Here is a 15,328-nt window from a genome sequence, read left to right as displayed (position 1 = left end):
GTGCCATAATGGTATGGCACAGGCTCCTGGACCAGCTGTTCTTTTCCTGTCTGTTATTTGTGTTTGTTCCTATGTTCATAAATGACTGTTAGGCATAACTGGGAGATAAGGGGAAGGCTTGTGGTACACAACACACCCATTTATTTTCTGTGGAAATATATTCAGCCAGTAAACAATTAGTTCAGCTATAGTTTCCCCTTTTATGTACCCTTCTTCTGTGGTAGAAATCTTCTGCCATGTTAGTTTTACTCCCTGCATTAAATTGAAAATATTTTCTCCCACAATAGGGCAGGTAGGACCACTCCTGCATCGCAACATTGTGGAGGAAGGGAGTTATATTTCAGTGTCTACAGACCTTCTAATTTACTGGATGGTTTTCTAATTTTGTTTTAACTATGCAATAAAATAAATTGCTGGAAAATATATTTCTACCATAATAGGTTCTGTAAAAATAATTATACCTGAAGTAAGACTAATGTCACAAAATTCTACAGGAACAAAATCTGAAATATTGCAAGCCACATCAGCAATAGCTTCAACCTATTGACTAAAAGAGAGCTAGCAAAAGGTTTAAAATCACAGAGAGCATTACTACTCCATTGTGTTTATCCAATAATCTAAATTATCAACAGTTTTTTTCTCTCCACAAAGTAATACACCCACATTTTTGGAGTATAATCATAGCTGATAAATGGGGAGAATTCGACAAGAAATGAAAGCTCATTTATAAATTTTAAACGATCAGCTAGAGACCACCTTCTGGTTAAGGTGACTCTGTGCCCCCCAGTTCCCTAACAGATGGTCACTCATTGGAACTCCCAGGTTAGCTTGGCATTGATGAGAGCATCTGTTTTTATTCAGGCTGCTAACTAGAGCACTAGATTATGGTGCGATTTCTGCAATCAGGGGAGGGAGAAAACTGGCATTGTCAGTGTGCTTTCATTGCAAGTGCATTTCCTGTCTGCCAAACATAGAGAGGCAGGACCACAACTCACGGGGATGTCCACAGTGCAGGCCATTTGCCTTTGTTGCAGCAGGGAGATGTTTGGCAAATATATATATATCTGTATATTATAGAGAAAAGTAAAATGCAAAAAAAAAGAAAAACAGGTGAGAAAATTTCTTTAGTAACTTTGTTTGAGTAAGAATCAGATTTCTATCCCATTCCTTCTCATTAACATTTTATGTTACAAACTTATTTTAGTTTTAAGAGGGGAATGAAATAGTAAATACAGTTTTGTATTCTGGTTTTATTCCATGGAGAAACACAAGTCATGATGTAATATGAATCTGGGATAGCAGAATGTTTGTAACACACGGAACAAAACAGAATTGACTTCATTCAATGTTACTTTGTAACACACAGCACATGACAACCAATATCCCATAAAGTATTTCAGCTCAGGGTACAATTTTTTGCTGACCGCTCTTCCTGAACTACCATTTCATTTCAAAGTCAAACAATAAAAGCACAACCATCTGCAGCGTGTCATTCATTTCTTATTCAAACTATTGATCACCGACCCAATCTGGTAAAACAACGCCAACTCACTTTTTTTTTAAATGGGTTGTCACACATTAATAGAAGAATTGATTTATACTTTGTACATTTAAAACATTTCATTCAGTAAAGGTTTGGCCTGTTATGTTTTTGGCCTGGCCACAGGAGTGTACATTGATAACGTTTGTACTTTGTGGCAGAACATATAACAAATAAGGGGAGCTGCCAGCAGTACAGACTGACCTCATGTACTTTCATCTGTTATATCCAGAGACCACTGCTAAAATCCACCCCAGGAACCCTGTAAAGTTTTGAACAATGACAAACTTAAAGGGGAACCATCTTCATGAAAGCATGTTTGTCAAATCTTTTTTTCATTTGTTTACGAGCACAGGATACATTTATGTAAATCACATGCCTCTCTGTCTTTATTCAGAAAATTTAGAACATATTTTTTCGTAAAGACAGTGATCCTTTAATGCTGTAAAACAGTAATTGAGCAAGTTTTCTTGGTAGGTTATTTAAAGCTTTTTCAAATTCCAATAAAACTGTCATGAATGATCCATCAAGTTTTATAATATAATAGAGAAGCACAGGCAAAGCCTGAACGGTGTGAACAGGTCATGGGTTCTCATTTAGACAATAAATGAATGTATTTCTTTGTGAGTATATATTGGGAGTGTTACAGCCTCACCAAAACAAACACTGACCTGATAAAAACCTTGATCTCTACCAATCAATCTCTTAAAAATAAAATGTAAAGAACTGTTTAAATCTCTAAGTAACAACTAAATGGTTTCTGGAAGGATTGTAAATGTAAAATGAAAGTGACTTCAAACAAATATTTTAATATAGTTAGAATGAGACTGCACCAGCAGCAGGTAGAATTGTTATGCAGAGATTTGATGCATAGAGGTCAGAATAAAAATGTTAACATCAGCATTATGGGAGAGCATACTGGGAACTTTACAAAGTGAGGAAAGATTTTCTCTGTGCACACTGTGTAACAAAACTGCTAACTTCTTTATAAAGAACAGGTTTGTAATGTCAATACACATAGCTCATGGAAGAAATCTTCTCTCTGTAGTGATAGCCAAATACAGCACTGGTGATTCAACAGTGATCTAACCTAAGAGAACCTACTGAGTCCTTACAATAGTTATTAATACTGGGATCAAAGTGAGGTATTTTTGCATTTATTTTACTAAACATTTTTTAATTTTTCTGTTGATGACTAAACATTTGGGGGCCGATTTTAAAATGGAATTGCAGGTGCATTGGGGGCGGGAGGGCTGCGAAAATCCGGAAAATCCCGAGCGGGTTCGGAAGCTGGCTCCAACCTGCCGACTTCCGGGATTGCCACAGACGTGCGCTTCATGAATCCAGAAATCCCGCCGGCAATTAAAGCCAGCGGGACAATGATGTGGAGATGCCGGTGATGGACTGGGGTGGACAAATGTAAGGAGTCTTACAACACCAGGTTATAGTCCAACAGCTTTATTTGAAATCACAAGCTTTCGGAGCTTTCTTCCTTCGTCAGGTGTTAAAGCACTTACTGACATCATTGATCTTGTTTAAATCGTTAATTTTGTGGAGATTGAGGCAGGGGTGCGATTTTAATTCAATCTCAGCGTGTTTCCCACACTGTGGGGAATACTCCATGTTCAAGGAGATGTGTTTCAGGCAGCAGCCAGTTGGACATTTAAATGCCTGTTTAACAGATGGGGATAAAAGGTAAATTATTGCAGCAGGGCACTCAGGTGTCTCAGACAAACTTTTGACTGGGAGATCTTTGTGTTTAGACTGAAAATTCTTGGTTTGCACTCAGAATTCTTCTGTTTTCGCATATTTACCAACTTTTTGGACCCCCTCAAACTGACACCATCAAGATGGGGGGCACCATGGCTGCATTCACCACTACATCCGAGGACGAGCAACATCACCATCCTCACCAGGCACGGCGTGCACTTCCGCCACTTGGGGCTCCACAACACAGTGCTGCGCCACAGGGACCTGCGCAAGAGCACAGAGGGCAACAACAGAGGGAGCACCGTCGCAGGAGGCACTACCCTCATCAGAGGGTCTACAGACTCAGGCTCAGCTTCCTGGACCTCTCCGAGAAGCAGTGCATACGGAGGCTGAGAGTGAGTCGCCAGGTGGTCGTAGACATCTGCAGCATCCTACATGCCGAGCTGCTCCCGGCTGGGCCTGGCGGCATTTCATTGCCCGTCGCTGTTAAAGTCACCACTGCCCTCAACTTCTTCACCTCCGGATCATTCCAGGGTGCCACCTGGTGAAATTGCCTGGGCCTCTCAGTCGTCGGCACACAAGTGCATAAGGCATGTCACCGACGGCTTGTTTCGCAGGGCCTCGCACTATGTCAACTTCCCCATGGATGAGCTCAGCCAGACGGAGAGGGCAGTGGGATTCCACTCTGTGGCTGGCTTTCCATGTGTACAGGGTGCAATCGATTGCACCTATATAACAATACGATCACCTCCACTTGAGCCAGGACTGTTCATCAACAGAAAGGGGTATCACTCCATCAACACTCAGCTCATTTGTGACCGCCGCAGAAGATTCCTTCACGTGTGCGCCAGATTCCTTGGCAGCTGCCACAATTCCTTCATTCTGAGGGAATCCAACATCTTGCCTCTCTTCCACGCACCAAACACCCTTAAGGGCTGGCTTCTCGGGGACAAGGGATACCCCCTGCACATGTGGCTCATGACACCTCTGAGGAACCCCATCACCGAGCAACAGCGTTGATACAACGACAGCCCCATCACCACCAGGTCTACAATTGAGCAGGCTATAGGGCCACTCAAGTTGCGACTTAAGTGCCTTGATCGTTCTGGGGGAGCGCTTCAATACGCAGCAGACAGAGTGGGACGCATTATAGTAGTGTGCTGTGTCCGGCATAACATGGCATAACAGAGAGGGGTGGCGCTTGACGAAGCCACATCCACGTTGAGGAGGAGGATGATGAGGATGACGAACCCATGGCCAGAGCAGCGGTTCATCTGGCTGCTCGTGAGGCCAGGGAGTAACTGATATGCGAACGGTTCTCCTAACATCAGAAAATGTGAAGAGTCCAGTCCTCAGACCACCTGGAAAGAGCACAGCCAACACCAGCCCCCTCCCCTGCACAAAACTGTCCTGCAACTACACATACACCCACTGTAGAGTGACCCAATGGGTGGCATCAAGTGTCGCCATTCATGGTGAAGCTCATGAAAGGGCGCTATCACGAAAGCCAGTCAAGAATGGGCAAGACGTGGTAGTTGTGGTGATAATGATAACATTTAATGTGAACATAACAAAAACCAAATATAAATGAAAAACATGACAATCTGTCAGACACTCTTGTGCATACCCTTCGTGATCACAAAACCTTAGCCTTTCTCTTCCTACAGCTTCTACGTGGTGCATCCCCTGTGGCTGCAGCAGAGGTAGTGGCAGGTTGCTTATGTTCATGCCCTGTCTGCTTAGATGCTTTCGGCCAATGCTCTCTAGGTTTTGGAGCCGTGAGGGTCCCTCCAGAGGCTGCTCCACCTGCACCTGTGCAGGGGCTGACTCGGCCACCTGGAGAGGAGGCAGCATTGTGGATACTGGTTGAGAGGGGGGCAACGGGTGAGATGTGGGAGCGCTTTGAGTGGCGTCCCCAATTCCATGTCCCCTTTCGCCATCATCCCTCTCCTGGGCCAGGCCCAGACCACTCCTACCACCCTGCTGGACAACAGTTTGGAGGACATGTGTGATGCATTGGAAGGCCACTTCTAAAGTATCTGCCTGCCTGTTTAAGGTAGCAGCATTTTGTTCATCCTGAGTCCGAACGGCTGTTGTCAGGGCCTGAATGGACTCATTTGTGAGCCGTGCTTGAAGCTCAACAGAGGCTAAGCTTTGCTCCATCACAGACATTCCTGCACTTACCTGCAACACTGTCTCAGACAGTTGTGCATGTCCCTCTGACAGTATCTCAGACATTCCCTCCCGTACCTGTGCCACCATTCCACTAATGCAGGAGTTGGACTCCTCCATCCTCTGCGCTATTGTGGACAGTGCGTGTGGCACCTGTTCTGGTGCTGCTGTCCCTCGATCATTCTCCTTTTAAAGGATGACCCCCCGGGGTTCAGCATTTGTGTCCAGCTGAGCAGTGTCTAGAGAGGAGTGCTCCCACCGATGCGGACTCTGGACAGCTGCCCCTGCCACCAGTGTCTGCTCGTGCTCACTTGTGTGTAGTGACTCATCAGGTGCCAACCCAATTAACTGACTACTAGGACCCACCGAGGTGTGAGCATCTGTGCTGGTGGATGGCTCGCTATGATTTGACGGTGCACCATCAGAGGCCTGGAGCTCTTCTGAGGAATCGCCCTCTGCCGTCACTGCGGTCGTTGTAAGAGAACAGAGGCAATATTAAACATCATCACAGATGTGTCAAGTTGCGATGAGCATACTGAAGTGTTCAACATGGCAAGCATTGTTAACAGCAATTCATATTGTGTGTGATGAATGTTAAAGTTGTGTCTCCAGACGTTTGTGGGGTACCAGTCTCGGCGTCCCTGACAGACAAGCACTCGAGGGTGCGAATGATCTGCAGGGCCTCCTCCTCTGTGTCTGTGCCTTGGCGTATGTAAATTCTTACCAACTCTCAATTTTGCTTCTTATTTAATCATAAATGGTAGAAACCTGGAAATGATCTTTTTATGGTAATCAAGAGTTAACTGAGAATTGTTTTTGCAGTTTTATCGTTATAAAGCACACCCGTTAACCTGTAATTTTATTTATTTTCTGTAGTGTGAGATAACATGTGTTCTAAAGATTGGGCAGCTATGAAACAGTAGCTGCAATCTTGTTGAGCACTTGTTTAAAACATAAAGTAGCTGCTTAAGCATTGAAGGAGAACTTGTCACCACAGTACAGCTGTTTCCTGATCAAGTTCACTGTAGAAATGGAGCACAGGAGGTAGCAGAAGTCACATTTTCATGATCAGCACCGGGAATTTCCCCGGGGGGGGTTCTCTCAATTGCTGCAGTAACTTTGGCTGAAGATCGGTGGAAATCCTATTTACACATCTATCCAGGGTTTCTGCCAATCTGCCACCAAATTTATGTTGGCCAATCAGGAGATACCCAAGGAAATTCCTGGTGCAGGTGTTTCAGATTAATCCGTGGAGTGAAGAAATGGAAGATATCATCTCTCTTATGGAGGGTGATTCTCTCTTCCCATTGCTGGTCTTCAACTCAAATTGTTAGTGGAGGCAGAGAGTACAGGGCCTTTACACTATTCAAGAAGGTCACCTTGAGAATCATTTGCAGGAATGTCTACACGAGTCGCTTGTCACTCTGGAACACATTCTACAAGCTTTGCATTTCCTGCAATATATTCTTATTAAGATCCATTCCCCACTCCTGCCCTTTTGTGTGTATGGAGCTGACCAGGTTCATAAAATTAAAAAATGGAGTAAACGAATGATGTGAATTTATCTTTTTCGAGCATATGGGAACAACCTTCCAATTCCAAAATTAAATAAAAAAGTGATATGTCTGGAGCTATTCGGAAAATTCCCCACCCTCCCTTCAAAGTAGTATTGCTGCATTGTGCAAACAGTTAAATACTTCATCCTTGAGAGTTGAGAGAGGTGCTTTAAAACTTTCCCTTTTTTAATTCATTCTCGGGAGGTGGGCATCGCTGGAAGGTCTGACATTTATTTTCCATCCCTTGTTGCCCTGAGAAGGTGATGATTACCTCTAGACTTGACTATTCCAATGCTCTCCTGGCCGGCTTCCCATTTTCCACCCTCCATAAATATGAGCTCATTCAAAACTCTGCTGCCCATATCCTAACTCGCATCAAGTCCCGTTCACTCATCACCCCTGTGCTCGCTGACCTACATTGGGTCCCGGTCCAGGAATGCCTCGATTTTAAATTTCTCATCCTTGTTTTCAAACCCCTCCATGGCCTCGCTCCTCCCTATCTCTGTAACCTCTTCCAGCCCTACAACCCTCCGAGATCTCTGCACTTATCCAATTATTCCCCCTTGCGCATCCCTGATTTTCATCACTCCACCATGCCTTCGGCTGCCTAGGCCCTAACCTCTCTGCCTCTCTCTCTTCTTTGAGATGTTCCTTGAAACATCTCCTGACACCTCCATACGTGGCTTGGTGTCAAATTTTGTTTGATGACGCAGCTGTGAAGCGCCTTGGGATATTTTACTGTGTTAAAGGCTCTATATAAATGCAAGTTGTTGTTTTTGAGCTCTGATTCGATGCCTAGGTCACAGCTGAGTGGTCCGTCCGGTTTTATTCTCGTTATTCTTTGTAGTGGTTTGATACAACTGAGCAGCTTGCTAGGCCACTTCAGAGGGCAGTTAAGAGTCAACCATGTTACAAAGTTCCATCCAAGTAGTGTTTCTAAAAACAGTGCCTGGCCATAAAAGTGAGTCGATGAGCAGGGTGAGTGGCATATGGAAAAAGAACAAACCTCCTTCCATGTCTGTGTGTAGACCAAGCAGCAGCTAAGTAGAATTTTCTGGTGTGTTCTTTCTTAATTTTATTCTTTCAAACAGCAATTTATTTAAAATTATTCCAGTGAAATGTTTAAAGTAGCTTCCTTTACGTATTAGTAGTCCATCAATTAACCATTCTAATTGTCTGTGTTTAAATCAGAATATCTACTGCAGCTAGAGATGGTTAGCAGTGTGACAATTAATGCTTTAACTCCACATTGAGAGAGCAGTTCAATGTTGTTTCTCATCTGTTGTTTGAATATTTCAACTTTGACTCATATTTATAATGACTTTGATATTGCCAAGCATGGAACTGCTGAAGTGTGTGCCCAGAGACCAAAATATGTTGGGTAGCCAGTTCTCTTGACAGCAGCCATCAGTAGACCACAGGTTTTGTCTCTATTACAATGACAGGCAAATCAATGAGGAAGTCTGAAGGGACATGGAAAATAACTTGAAATTGGAAATGTGAAACCAATCTGCAGCACAGCTGAGACCTAGTTACTCAGCCATGTCTTGGACCACTGAAGAGAATAAAATGGCCCGAAAGGTCCCTGACCTATCATTCCTAATGGAGGAAAACCAAGCCAAGTGTTAACAATCGACAGATAAAAGCTTTTACTTTTATCGGTGACAAACAATATACTGACCAAAAAAAAAAGTAAACTTTTGAATTAAATCTGTAGCATTGCAGCATTGATAAAATTATATTATACTTTGATATTTCTCTAATAGTAAAATCTTTTTTACAGATGTTTGTATTTGAAATGATTAAAGGTGTGCCTATTCACACATGTCTAACTTTATCACCAGTTGATATGGTGCCAGGTATTAATAGCAGAAAGTAATTAATCAGCATTGCTCCAATCCTCTCCTCATATTGACTGATTGATTGGTTGAGTCATTGACTGATTACTATTTTCCATTAACTTGATCTAGCTTCTGTCTCTTGGGCAATTTTTAATGATTTACCAACTGGGTGTTTGAGTAAATTTTCCAGCCCTGATTGTAATAATCTGAAAATAACAATTCTGATAGACAGAAAGTAGTCATGATCAACCAAACAATGTATACACCAATTTATCAAGCTATTATTTATCTATGAAATAAATTACCCTTAAAGGAAACAGTTAATATCCTATCTCTTAATCCGCATTTATATCTTATACTAAACTGCAATTCAGTACATACGGTAAACCTCAAGTTTCCCTGTGTCTAAGAGTTTCAGTTTCTGCAACTCACTGCATAACATTTAAACAACAACAACTTGCATTTATATTGCGCATTTAACCTAAAAAAAAACCCAAGGCATTGTCAGGAACTTTATCAGACACATAAGGAGATTTTAGGACAGGTGACCTAAAAGCTTTATCAAAGAGGTAGGTTTTAAGGAGCATCTTAAAGGAGGAGAGAGAGGTAGAGAGGCGGAGAGTTTTAGGGAGGGAATTCCAGAGCTTAGGGCCTAGACAGCTGAAGGCTCGACCGCCAGTGGTAGGGTGAAGGAAATCGGGGATGTACAAGAGGCCAGAATTGGAGGAACGCAGGGTTCCTGGAGGGTTATAGGGCTGAACATATTTATCAAAGGCATAAGCCTCTGCGCCCCTTACATGTATAAACTCTGATAATAATATCTCTCTATCTCTTGACAGTTTAAATTCTAAAGAAAGGTGCACTCACTATTCAATATGTTTACATGGTCCAGTGCAATTTTTAGGTTGAGGTGTTCTCAAGTTTTACTGATTGTGTAGCACCAATAAAAGCACTTGATAATCCTTGGAACTAATAGTGTACCTGGCACATAGGAAGGAACAGGTCAGCTTGATTTAGATGCTTCTTAATGGTACTTTCAGAATAAAAAAGAATTTCTTAGAGGTAGTTATGGCACAAATCAATTTACCAGTAATAAACAAAATAGTATTTGGGATTGGGCTTCTGACCCTGAAGGGACTGGAGTTTAGAAGCAAAGCAATGTCCCCCTATCATGTTCTGTGGTACAAGCTCTATTTACACATGAGTACATTTTACAAATGTGTGCTGTTGATGTGCAGCGTTGCCCACCAGGAACATATATCATGCCCCCCCCCCCACCACCCTCCCCCTGCCACAGTGATTTTCTGTCCATTGTAATGAATGGATAGAAAATCATGGGGCGAACACTCATGCAATTTTCCAATATGCAATCTCAGTGGACGAGGTTCCATGCTGAGAACATGATTTGTAAAATTTACCCTATAGTTTACACGAATGTTTAGTATAGTGCAATGGTCAAGGACAATACAGTCACCTTTTCATGGGAGGGTGGATGTTGGGTCGAAGGGGTGCCCATCTTTTGCATGAGCTTGTTCTATCAGTAGCACATAACAAAATTAAGGCCATTGAGTTTAAATATTTCATTGTTATTATATTCTCTTTAAAAATGGATAACTGAGAGCTGTCCCTTGGTGACAATTCATGCTAGAACTGCTTGTGTATATTTAAAGATGAATCGCATTGTTAACTCTGACATTTAAAGTAAGGCCAGTGATTATGCCTTGCTTGCCAGCAGTGTAAATTAATATTAAAAGATGGCAAGAAATAAATTAAACCACAAACTTAAATAGATCCATCAAGTATATTTAGTCAAAATGTTAACAATTTAGTTTGACTAAAAAAAAGATTGTTTTTATTCATGAAGTGGTACTGTAATTTTAAATCACTTGCATAGAAACATTAAAAGGATTTTAAAGCTTTTCTGAAATGTAAGGAATAGCTGTTCTACCATGGTCTCTAATTCCACAGTTAAAGACATAAACCTTAAATTTACTTTTGACAGTATCAGTAGATGCTGCTTAACACGTTTGTATAACATTCCCCTTTCTGCTGTCTTGATGCTGGTATAAACCTCTGTATTTTGACTAGTTTAATGCCTCCACTAAAATAATAGACAAAGGAATATCATACAATGGCATTAAAAGTTTACCCACTAACAATGACAACAGTAATCCTGTTGGACTCAGTACTCCTGAGTTCGGGAAGAAAAAGATTAGCCAGTGTTCCACTACTGGTCAATGTGCAGTGACTTCTGCTGACAAATATGCATTTGTGGTCATTGGGGATTAGGGGACTAGAGTTTTAATTGTGGCTCAGTGGTAGCACTCTAGCTTCTGAATCAGAAGGTTGTGGGTTCATGTACCACTCCAGAGACCTGTGCACAAAATCTAATGCAGTACTGAGGGAGTGCTGCACTATCAGAAGTGCTGTCTTTTGGATGATTCGTTAAACCAAGACCCTCTCAAGCGGACATAAAATATCCCATGGCACTATTTGAAGAAGAGCAGGAGAGTTCTCCCCAATGTCCTGGCCAATATTTATCCCTCAACCAACATCACTAAAACAGACTATCTGATCATCATCACATTGCTGTTTGTGGGACCCTGCACTTCAAAAGTACTTCATTGGCTGTAAAATGCTTCGGGACATCCTGAGGTCATGAAATGCGCTATATAAATGCAAGTCTTTCTTTATTGGGGATGGACAGAATCAGGTTTAGCTCTGATCCTCTCCCCATTTGTTTGAATCCTTTACCAACAGTCATTGTCTAGACTCACAGAAGAAGGATGGCCATATGGGAAGATTACCAGAGAATGGGCAGTATCTATGCAGCTGTATCCCAGTATGAGCCAGGAGAGGAGGGGAGAACATTAAAGTGGGCTGTGGGGGGAGGGGGGTTCGCGAAAGACACCAAGAAATGTTTTAGCTCAAATAATTCGAATTGGTAAGGCAACATGTTTTCTTACATTTTTATTTTCAAATTATTACATAGTGCTACATAATCAACCAGTATTAACAGTGAATAAGATAGAGAAGCTTAGACCACATGAACCATTAACTTTAATTTAGGAGAGCTCTGTTTCACACAACTGTGTATTGCTACGTATGCCTGCAGGAAGGTCAAAATCGAGGCAAACTTCAGCACTGCAAGGACATAAACAACTCATTCTTCATCTTGCTGGAACATATTAATCTTTCAATCATTTGCTGCTCTGCAGCTGTTGTTCAAGGAACGATTGGTATGTGAAAAAATTCCATTAACCAGTTTTGCTTGATTGTTAAAAATTGAAGAAGGTCTAATCTCTATATGTCAAACTAGTTTGCTTTCTGGTTGAAATTTTGTTTTGAAAAGTTCAACGCAAGTGTAAAAAGAATAATTCTAGCTGCTGTTGAATCTCTTTAAAATTACTTTCAGTAGCCCAGAAAAAGGAAAACTGAAGGTTGAAATGGAAGAGATTTTATGAGGAAATAGACTGGGTGAGTTAGCATAGCCCAGTTTGGCATGAGAGTAATGTTACACAGGGTCACAAAAAACGACTGATAATTACTTTTTATCATTGACACAGGTTTTATCTTAGAAATTAACAAGTATTATTTTCGCCAGTTTGTATTGGATGAGTAACTATAATAAAATAAGAACAATGTACATATGAATTCCTTTTTATTGTCTGGCATGGATTGAACATTCGTTAATTCACATCTTCTCTACTGTTCAGAACACTTTGGATGAGCATTTTGAGAGAATAAAGAATAATTCACATGATAAGTTAAACATTTCCACGAGGGAGCAGATAGAATAACAGTTATGGTCAGCTCATGAATATTTTTCATTTCCCATAATGGTGTAAATACTTAAATGATTTAAGCATTTACACCAAATACTTAAATCATTAATGATGAGCAAATTTATGTTTTTAGTGTGGCTATTATGAGGGCACATTTAATGCTTTTCATTATATTATATCAATAGCCTCTCATTTTCTTCCCAGTAGTGATTGGCTACACTGTTGAATACCAGCATAATCAAAATATGACATTTATGGGGCCAATTCAGTCTTAGTCAATGTATGGAAAATATAACCTTTCATTCAGCCGAGAATGATGAAGTTAATATTTCTTTCCCTCCATCTTTTATTTACTCTTCTGACTTTTTGCACTGCCATGTTATGGACCGTGTCATGAATGAACACGTATGAACATAAGAACATAAGAAATAGGAGCAGGAGTAGGCCAATCGGCCCCTCGAGCCTGCTCCGCCATTCAATAAGATCATGGCTGATCTGATCCTAACCTCAAATCTAAATTCATGTCCAATTTCCTGCCCGCTCCCCGTAACCCCTAATTCCCTTTACTTCTAGGAAACTGTCTATTTCGGTTTTAAATTTATTTAATGATGTAGCTTCCACAGCTTCCTGGGGCAGCAAATTCCACAGACCTACTACCCTCTGAGTGAAGAAGTTTCTCATCATCTCAGTTTTGAAAGAGCAGCCCCTTATTCTAAGATTATGCCCCCTAGTTCTAGTTTCACCCATCCTTGGGAACATCCTTACCGCATCCACCCGATCAAGCCCCTTCACAATCTTATATGTTTCAATGAGATCGCCTCTCATTCTTCTGAACTCCAATGAGTAGAGTCCCAATCTACTCAACCTCTCCTCATATGTCCGCCCCCTCATCCCCGGGATGAAATCTACTTGTGCCCAAAGTTCTGCAAATAACACTTTTAAAATGTCTGCTAAGAGGTATGTGTGAGCCATACTCACAGAATCATACCTTTCAGCCAACATCCCAGACTCTTCCATCACCATCCCTGGGTATGTCCTGTCCCACCGGCAGGACAGACCGACCAGAGGTGGCGGTACAGTGATATACAGTCAGGAGGGAGTGGCCCTGGGAGTCCTCAACATTGACTCCGGACCCCATGAAATCTCATGGCATCAGGTCAAACATGGGCAAGGAAACCTCCTGCTGATTACTACCTACCGTCCTCCATCAGCTGATGAACCAGTCCTCCTCCATGTTGAACACCACTTGGAGGAAGCACTGAGGGTAGCAAGGGCACAGAATGTACTCTGGGTGGGGGACTTCAATGTCCATCACCAAGAGTGGCTCGGTAGCACCACTACTGACCGAGCTGGCCGAGTCCTGAAGAACAAAGCTGCCAGACTGGGCCTGCAGCAGGTGGTGAGCAAACCAACACAAGGGAAAAACTTACTTGACCTCATCCTCACCAATCTACCTGTCGCAAATGCATCTGTCCATGACAGTATTGGTAGGAGTGTCCACAATTCTCGTGGAGACGAAGTCCCGTCTTCGCACTGAGGATACTATCCAACGTGTTGTGTGGCACGACCACCGTGCTAAATGGGATAGATTCAGAACAGATCTAGCAGCTCAAAACGTGGCATCCATGAGGTGCTGTGGGCCATCAGCAGCAGCAGAATTGTATTCCAGGACAATCGGTAACCTCATGGCCCGGCATATTCCTCACTCTACCAACAAGCCAGGGGATCAACCCTGGTTCAATGAGGAGTGTAGAAGAGCATGCCAGGAGCAGCACCAGGCGTACCTAAAAATGAGGTGCCAACCTGGTGAAACTACAACTCAGGACTACATGCATGCTAAAGAGCGGAAGCAACATGCTATAGACTGAGCTAAGCAATTCCACAACCAACGGATCAGATCAAAGCTCTGCAGTCCTGCCACATCCAGTCGTGAATGGTGGTGGACAATTAAACAACTAACGGGAGGAGGAGGCTCTGTAAACATCCCCATCCTCAATCATGGCGGAATCCAGCATGTGAGTGCAAATGACAAAGCTGAAACGTTTGCAACCATCTTCAGCCAGAAGTGCCGAGTGGATGATCCATCTCGGCCTCCTCCCGATATCCCCACCATCACAGAAGCCAGTCTTCAGCCAATTCGATTCACTCCACGTGATATCAAGAAACGGCTGAGTGCACTGGATACAGCAAATGCTATGGGCCCCTGACGACTTTCTGGCTGTAGTCCTGAAGACTTGTGCCCCAGAACTAGCTGCGCCTCTAGCCAAGCTGTTCCAGTACAACACTGGCATCTACCCGACAATGTGGAAAATTGCCCAGGTATGTCCTGTCCACAAAAAGCAGGACAAATCCAATCCAGCCAATTACCGCCCCATCAGTCTACTCTCAATCATCAGCAAAGTGATGGAAGGTGTCGTCGACAATGCTATCAAGCGGTACTTACTCACCAATAACCTGCTCACCGATGCTCAGTTTGGGTTCCGCCAGGACCACTCGGCTCCAGACCTCATTACAGCCTTGGTCCAAACATGGACAAAAGAGCTGAATTCAAGAGGTGAGGTGAGAGTGACTGCCCTTGACATTAAGGCAGCATTTGACAGAGTGTGGCACCAAGGAGCCCTAGTAAAATTGAAGTCAATGGGAATCAGGGGGAAAACTCTCCAGTGGCTGGAGTCATACCTAACACAAAGGAAGATAGTAGTGGTTGTTGGAGGCCAATCATCT

This window comes from Heptranchias perlo, chromosome 7 (assembly GCF_035084215.1).
Source record: "Heptranchias perlo isolate sHepPer1 chromosome 7, sHepPer1.hap1, whole genome shotgun sequence".
Lineage (NCBI taxonomy): Eukaryota > Metazoa > Chordata > Chondrichthyes > Hexanchiformes > Hexanchidae > Heptranchias > Heptranchias perlo.
Note: the sequence above shows the minus strand (reverse complement) of the source record.